Source organism: Rhinopithecus bieti, unplaced genomic scaffold (genome assembly GCF_001698545.2).
Source record: "Rhinopithecus bieti isolate Rb0 unplaced genomic scaffold, ASM169854v2 scaffold_35856, whole genome shotgun sequence".
In the NCBI taxonomy this organism is placed as follows: Eukaryota; Metazoa; Chordata; class Mammalia; order Primates; family Cercopithecidae; genus Rhinopithecus; species Rhinopithecus bieti.
The window spans coordinates 2,102,256-2,108,491 of record NW_016815820.1 but is presented as its reverse complement, the minus strand read 5'-3'; the positions used below and the strand labels follow the sequence as shown (position 1 = coordinate 2,108,491).

Here is a 6,236-nt window from a genome sequence, read left to right as displayed (position 1 = left end):
GAAGTTATACTTAGAGGACGAAGGAACATCTGGACTTTCCTAGAAAATGGAAGGCATGGCCGAGTGCTGTGGCTTACGCCTGTAATCCCAGCACTTTGGGAGGCCGAGGCGGGCGGATCACTTGAGGTCAGGAGTTCAAGACCAGCCTGACCAAATGGCGAGACCCTGTCTCTACTAAAAATACAAAAATTAGCCGGGCGTGGTGGCACGTGACTGTAATCCCAGCTACATGGGAGGCTGAGTCAGGACGAATCACTTGAACCCAGGAGGCAGAGTTGCAGTGAGCCGAGATTGTACCACTGCACTCCTAGCCGAGTGACGAGAGAGACTGACTGCCTCAAAAAAAAGAAAGACAAGAAAGAAAAAGAGGCGGCGGCCGGTGGCTCCACGCCTGGGTATAATCCCAGCACTTTGGAGGCCAAGGCGGGCGGATCACCAAAGGTCCAGGAAGATCAAGACCTTCCTGGCTAACACTGTGAAACCGCCGTCTCTACCTAAAAATACAAAAAATTAGCCAGGCAATGGTGGCGGCGCCTGTAAGCTCCCAGCTACTTGGGAGGCTGAGGCACGGAGAATGCCATGAACCCAGAAGGGCGAGCGTGCAGCCAAGCTCACACTACTTGCACTCCACGCCTGGCAACAGACGTGAGACCCGTCTTCAAAATAAAAAAAAAAAGAAAGAAAGAAAAATGGAAGGCACAAAGTAGTCAAATAGCCCCCAAGATACCCACACATCCTGGAGGGCCAGAGGAGTCATTCATGTATTCATTTGCACATTATTCCAACAAATATATTTGGAAAACCTACTGTGTGCCAGGACTGGGCTAGGGACTGAAAAATAACAGTAAGAGGAAGTTTCAGCCCTGGGAGCACTTACAGCTGGCAGCAGGTAGACCAGTGCACAGGCAAGGGCGTAGTGCTTCTGGTGAACTCAGGAGGGACACCCATCCCAGTCCAAAGGGAGGAACAGGGAGGGAGTGTCTGTGATGTCACAGGAGGGTTCCATGAGCAATGACTTATAAGCTGAGACCTGCAGGATGAACAGGAGTTATGTGAAGAGGAGAACAAAGTCCAGGCAGGGACTGGGGAAGCTTGTGCCAAGGCACTGAGGTGAGAGAAGTGGTAGAAAAGGCAGAGCATGGAGGGTCTTTTGAGCTTCATCCATAAGGACTGTGGGGAAACACTGAAGGTCTGGAGTCAGGGAGTGACACAATCTTATTTGCATTTTATTTTACTTTGATTTTGATTTTTTGAGTCGGAGTCTTCCTCTGTCGCCCAAGCTGGAGTGTGGTAGTAGCAGGATCTCAGCTCACTGAAGCCTCCGCCTCCTGGGTTCAAGTGATCCTCCTGCCTCAGCCTCCCAAGTAGCCGAGATTACAGGTGCCTGCCACCACGCCGGGCTAATTTGTTTGTATTTTTAGTAGAGATGGGGTTTCACCATATTGCCCAGGCTGCTCTTGAACTCCTGACCTCAAGTGATCCACCCACCTCGGCCTCCTAAAGTGCTAGGTTACAGGTGTGAGCCACCGCACCTGGCCTATGTTTTATTTTATTTTTGAGACACGGTCTAGCTCTGTTGCCCAAGCTGGAGTGCAGTGGCACGATCTCAACCCACTGCAGCCTTGACCTCCCTGGCTCAAGCAGTCCTTTCCCCTCAGCCTCCCAAGTAGCTAGGTCTAATTGGTCACCATATCCAGCTAATTTTTAATTTTTTTTTGTAGAGATGGAGTCTTGCTATGTTGCACAGGCTGGTCTTGAGCTCCTGGTCTCAAGAGATGCTCTCCCCTCAGCCTCCTCAGGCACATTTGCATTTTAGGAACATCACTTTTGTTGCTATTATTGATACCCTCAACACAGAGACACACACATACATTTTGTAGCCTGTGGCTGAACATGCATGGCTGAGGCAAGTGCCTTTAGGAGACCACAGCCCTGGCTGACCCAGTCCCCAGGGTGTTGGGGGGAAAATGACAGCTTATCCTCTTCTCTGCACCCCACCCCATCCAGCAGACTTCAGGGTCAGGTTCTGAGGGCTGCTATATTGGGCTTTGGTGGGTGAGGGCTTTATCCCACCTCTGTCCGCCGCACTGGGTGAGCTTCTCCCTGGGATGGAGGGATTCTTTGTATCTCCAGGGTGGCAGGGCCTCCTCCCCAGAGCCATAGCGCCCAAGATAACAGGGCAGCCAGGGAGCTGTTTATGAAAAGGCAGCCGCGGAGGGGTGGGCAGGGCCCTGGGGAACAGGGACTGCTGCCACAGATAGCAATTGGGGCGGGGAAGGCTGTCTAAATTACAGCTCCCAGAATAGAGGGGCCCAGAGGGTGTGGCGGGGCGCCCTACCAAAGAAGCCCTGGCAGCCTGCCAGCCACGTCCGGGCTCCAGGCCCTGCCGCAGGCAGAGGCAGGATGACCACATGCTGGGTGCGGCCCCGGGAGATGCCATTCATCTGCCAGGGCCACCGGGCAGCTTCAAGGTGGGGTTAGGCAGTGGCAGGGAAGTTCTTGGGGGCTGGGACAGAACCAGCCTAGTGTGAGTTTCGAGAAGGGTTGAGGGTGGTGAGGGGAGGGCTAGGATGAGGGATGACTGACATCTTGCCTACCCCCAGAGGAGACTCTCCATTACACGCCTCTGTGGATATTTCATACAAGTGTGAAATACTCTGAAAATAACAAGAATGACAGCATACAAATAGCCGTGTGTCAGGCAGCACTCTAAACAGTAACATACATCGCTTCAGTTCACCCTCCCAGATCCCATGACCTAGTTATTATCATCCCCATTTTATAGATGTAGAAACAGAGGCACCAAGAGTTCAAGTACCTGCCAAGGAGAATTGGTGAGTGGTAATCCTAGGACTTGAACCTGGGTATGTCTGACTCTAGAGCCTAGACTCAGTCAGGCAATCTATTTGGAGCCCTTCTCCTCCCTGGGGCTCAGTTTTCTCATCTCTCACATGGGATCATAGTCTGTTGCTCTGTACCAGCCTCCCAAGAGCTGTGTTGGAATCACATGGGGACAGGTGTGATGTGCTGGGAAGTGCTTCAAGCCTGAAGGCCTGCCTGAGCTGTGTGACTTATCCGCTCTTAGCCTGTTTCCTTGCTCACAAAATGGAGATAATTGGCCAGGTGCGGTGGCTCACGCCTGTCCTCCCAGCACTTTGGGAGGCTGAGGCGGGAGGATTGCTTGAGCCTAGGAGTTTGAGACCAGCCTGGGCAATATGGCGAGACCCTATCTCTACCAAAAATTTAAAAAATTAGCCAGGTGTGGTGGTGCGCGCCTGTAGTCCCAGAAGGCTGAGGCAGGAGGATCTCTTGAGGTCTAGGCTGCAGTGAGCTGAGGTTGCACCACTGCACTCCAGCCTGGGCAACAGAGCAAGACCCTGTCTCTAAAATAAACAAAAGCTCCAGCCTGGGCAACAGAGCAAGACCCTGTCTCTAAAAAAAAGAAAAAAAAAAAGCGGGGAGGGGTATGATGCTAGATCCCTCACACGTTCCTTTGATAATCTGATGAGATTATCAGCTGGGTTCGGTGACTCACACTTGTAATCCCAGCACTTTGGGAGGCTGAGGTGGGTGGATCACTTGAGGTCAGGAGTTTCAGACCAGCTTGGCCAACATGGTAAAAATCTCATCTCTAGTAAAAATACAAAAATTAGCAGGGTGTGATGGCGTGCACGCCTATAATCCCAGTGACTTGGGAGGCTGAGGCAGGAGAATTGCTTGAATCCGGGGAGGTGGAGGTTGCAGTGAGCCAAGATTACGCAACTGCATTCCAGCCTGGGCGAAAGGGGGAACCCAAAAAAAAAAAAAAAAAAAAAACACAGAGAATCTGATGAGATTATATATGTGTAAAAGTATTCCTGTATTTGAATGTAGTTTTATAAATCAGAAAGTGTAACATTTCAAGTTATGAGGAAGCTGAATATTTATAAAGGCAGTTCCAGTTCACAAGGGAAACTCACCTATGTCTCCAAGGAGCATCCCTTTTCAAATGAAGAATTACCCCTTTATTGTTTATTCTTGGGAGAGATTCAGTTTTTCTATAAGGAGTGGCTTAAAGCAAGGCACGCCTACATTCATTTTCTATGAGGATTTGCTGCTTTGAAACTGTCTTTTTTCATCTGCTTGTAGCTAAAATGCTGATTTTCAGATGAGGCTAGGGAAGCCCCGCCTCTCCCTGAGTTCCCAGCCCCACCTGTTTCCTGGACTGTAGGGTTCCATACAGAGACAGGTTCAGTCCAGATGACCCTTATCCCCAGGCTGCTGCTCGCTTTCCCAGCCTCCTTCCCTCCCAGATGTATTACCTTTTTTTTCTTTTCTTTTTTTTTTTTTTCTTGAGACAGAGCCTGTCTCTGTTGCCCAGGCTGGAGTGTTGCAGCACAATCTCAGCTCACTGCAACCTTCGCCTTCCAGGTTCAAGAGATTCTCTTGCTTCAGCCTCCTGAGTAGCTGGGATTACAGGCATGCACCACCACATCTGGTTAATTTTCTTTTTTTTTTTTTTTTCAGACAGAGTCTCGGTCTGTTGCCCAGGCTGGAGTGCAATGGTGCGATCTCTGCTCACCGCAACCTCCGCCTCCCGGGTTCAAGCGATTCTCCTGCCTCAGCTTCCCGAGTAGCTGGGATTACAGGCACGCGCCACCACACACGGCTAATTTTTGTATTTTTAGTAGAGACGGGGTTTCACCATGCTGGCCAAGCTGGTCAATTGTTGTATTTTTAGTAGAGACAGAGTTTCAACATGTTGGCCAGGCTGATCTCAAACTCCTGACCTCAGGTGATCCACCCGCCTCGACCTCCCAAAGTGCTAGGATTATAGGCATGAGCCACCGTGCCTGCTCTAGATGTATTACTTAATATCATGCAACATCCTCTAATCTGCCCCCAGGGGAAGTGCTGCAATGAACCTCAGAGGCTGGATCTTGCTGACTCATCTGGGGTGCCAAGGACAGGTAAAGGACATGGAGTCCAGGACCAGGAGGGGACACCAGGCCAGCAGTTTCACTGATGCTCCCGTCATGACGATGACTGCCTCCCTCCTCCCCTTGGTCCCTGACTCAGTGTCTGCAGTGACCAAGGCACCAGGCAGGGAGCAAGAAACCAAGCCTTTCACTTGCTCCCACCAACTCCTATGGTGCTCCCTTTCCAAGCCTACGTCTCCTCTTCACCCGGTTCCTTATCAGGTACCCTGAGAAGCTGTCACCTTGGCAACTGTCACCTTCTGGTGAGATTTACAATTGCACTGCTACATCTGCTTGTGGCATGGTAAAGTTGCACCAGGACCTCTGCTGTCCATGAGATCAAAGCTCCAGGCCAACGTGAGCACCCCCCTCCATCCTAGAGAGGATTCTGTGAGAATCATCGAGAGGGAGTCACTCTCTCCAGGCAATCACTGGGGTGAGAAAGAAAAAAGAAGAGAGAGGGAGTTACTCATGTACTGACTTATTCAATGAATGTTTATGTTGTAATACCTACTATGTGTCTGGTGCTGTTCTAGGCACCAGGGGCACAGTGTTGCCCACATGGAACTCACATTTAATGGGAGCAGCAGCCAACAGGTAAATATATAGAATGCCATATGATGATAGATGCTATGAAGAACATAAAGCAGGGAAGGCATGTTGAGAGCGGGAAGGATGCTGTTGAACACAAGGCAGTTAGAGGATGCCTCTCTGATCAGGCGTTGAGCCCAGTGAAGGAAAGAAATGAGGCCGGGCGCGGTGGCTCAAGCCTGTAATCCCAGCTCTTTGGGAGGCCGAGACGGGCGGATCACGATGTCAGGAGATCGAGACCGTCCTGGCTAACCCGGTGAAACCCCGTCTCTACTAAAAAGTACAAAAAAACTAGCCGGGCGAGGTGGCGGGTGCCTGTAGTCCTAGCTACTGGGGAGGCTGAGGCAGGAGAATGGCATTAACCCGGGAGGCGGAGCTTGCAGTGAGCCAAGATCCGGCCACTGCACTCCAGCCTGGGTGACAGAGCGAGACTCCGTCTCAAAAAAAAAAAAAAAAAAAAAATGAGGGATCCAGCCATGCAGGTACCTTGGGGAACAGCCTTCTAGCAGAGAGACCAGCAAGTACTCAGGTGGGAGTAGTCTCCGTGCGTTCAAACAGCAGTTAGGAGGCCAGCGTGCAGCTGCAGTGGCGTGAGCCATGTGGAGCCACTCAAAGGATAGAGTTGTGATTTATGGTGAAGCGAGTTTGAAGGATGGAAGTCGGCTGTAAAAATCTTCCTCAACTCTG

General features: G+C 50.9%; 1 long non-coding RNA gene across 1 annotated transcript; it reads left to right on the top strand.

The window, feature by feature from the left end:
- Nucleotides 1-1,045: 1,045 nt before the first annotated feature.
- LOC108516488 (uncharacterized) lies at nt 1,046-5,459 on the top strand. The gene is made up of 2 exons (XR_001881845.1): nt 1,046-1,110; nt 4,886-5,459. It is a non-coding gene; the product is annotated as an uncharacterized LOC108516488 (long non-coding RNA).
- The last annotated feature ends 777 nt before the right edge of the window (nt 5,460-6,236 follow it).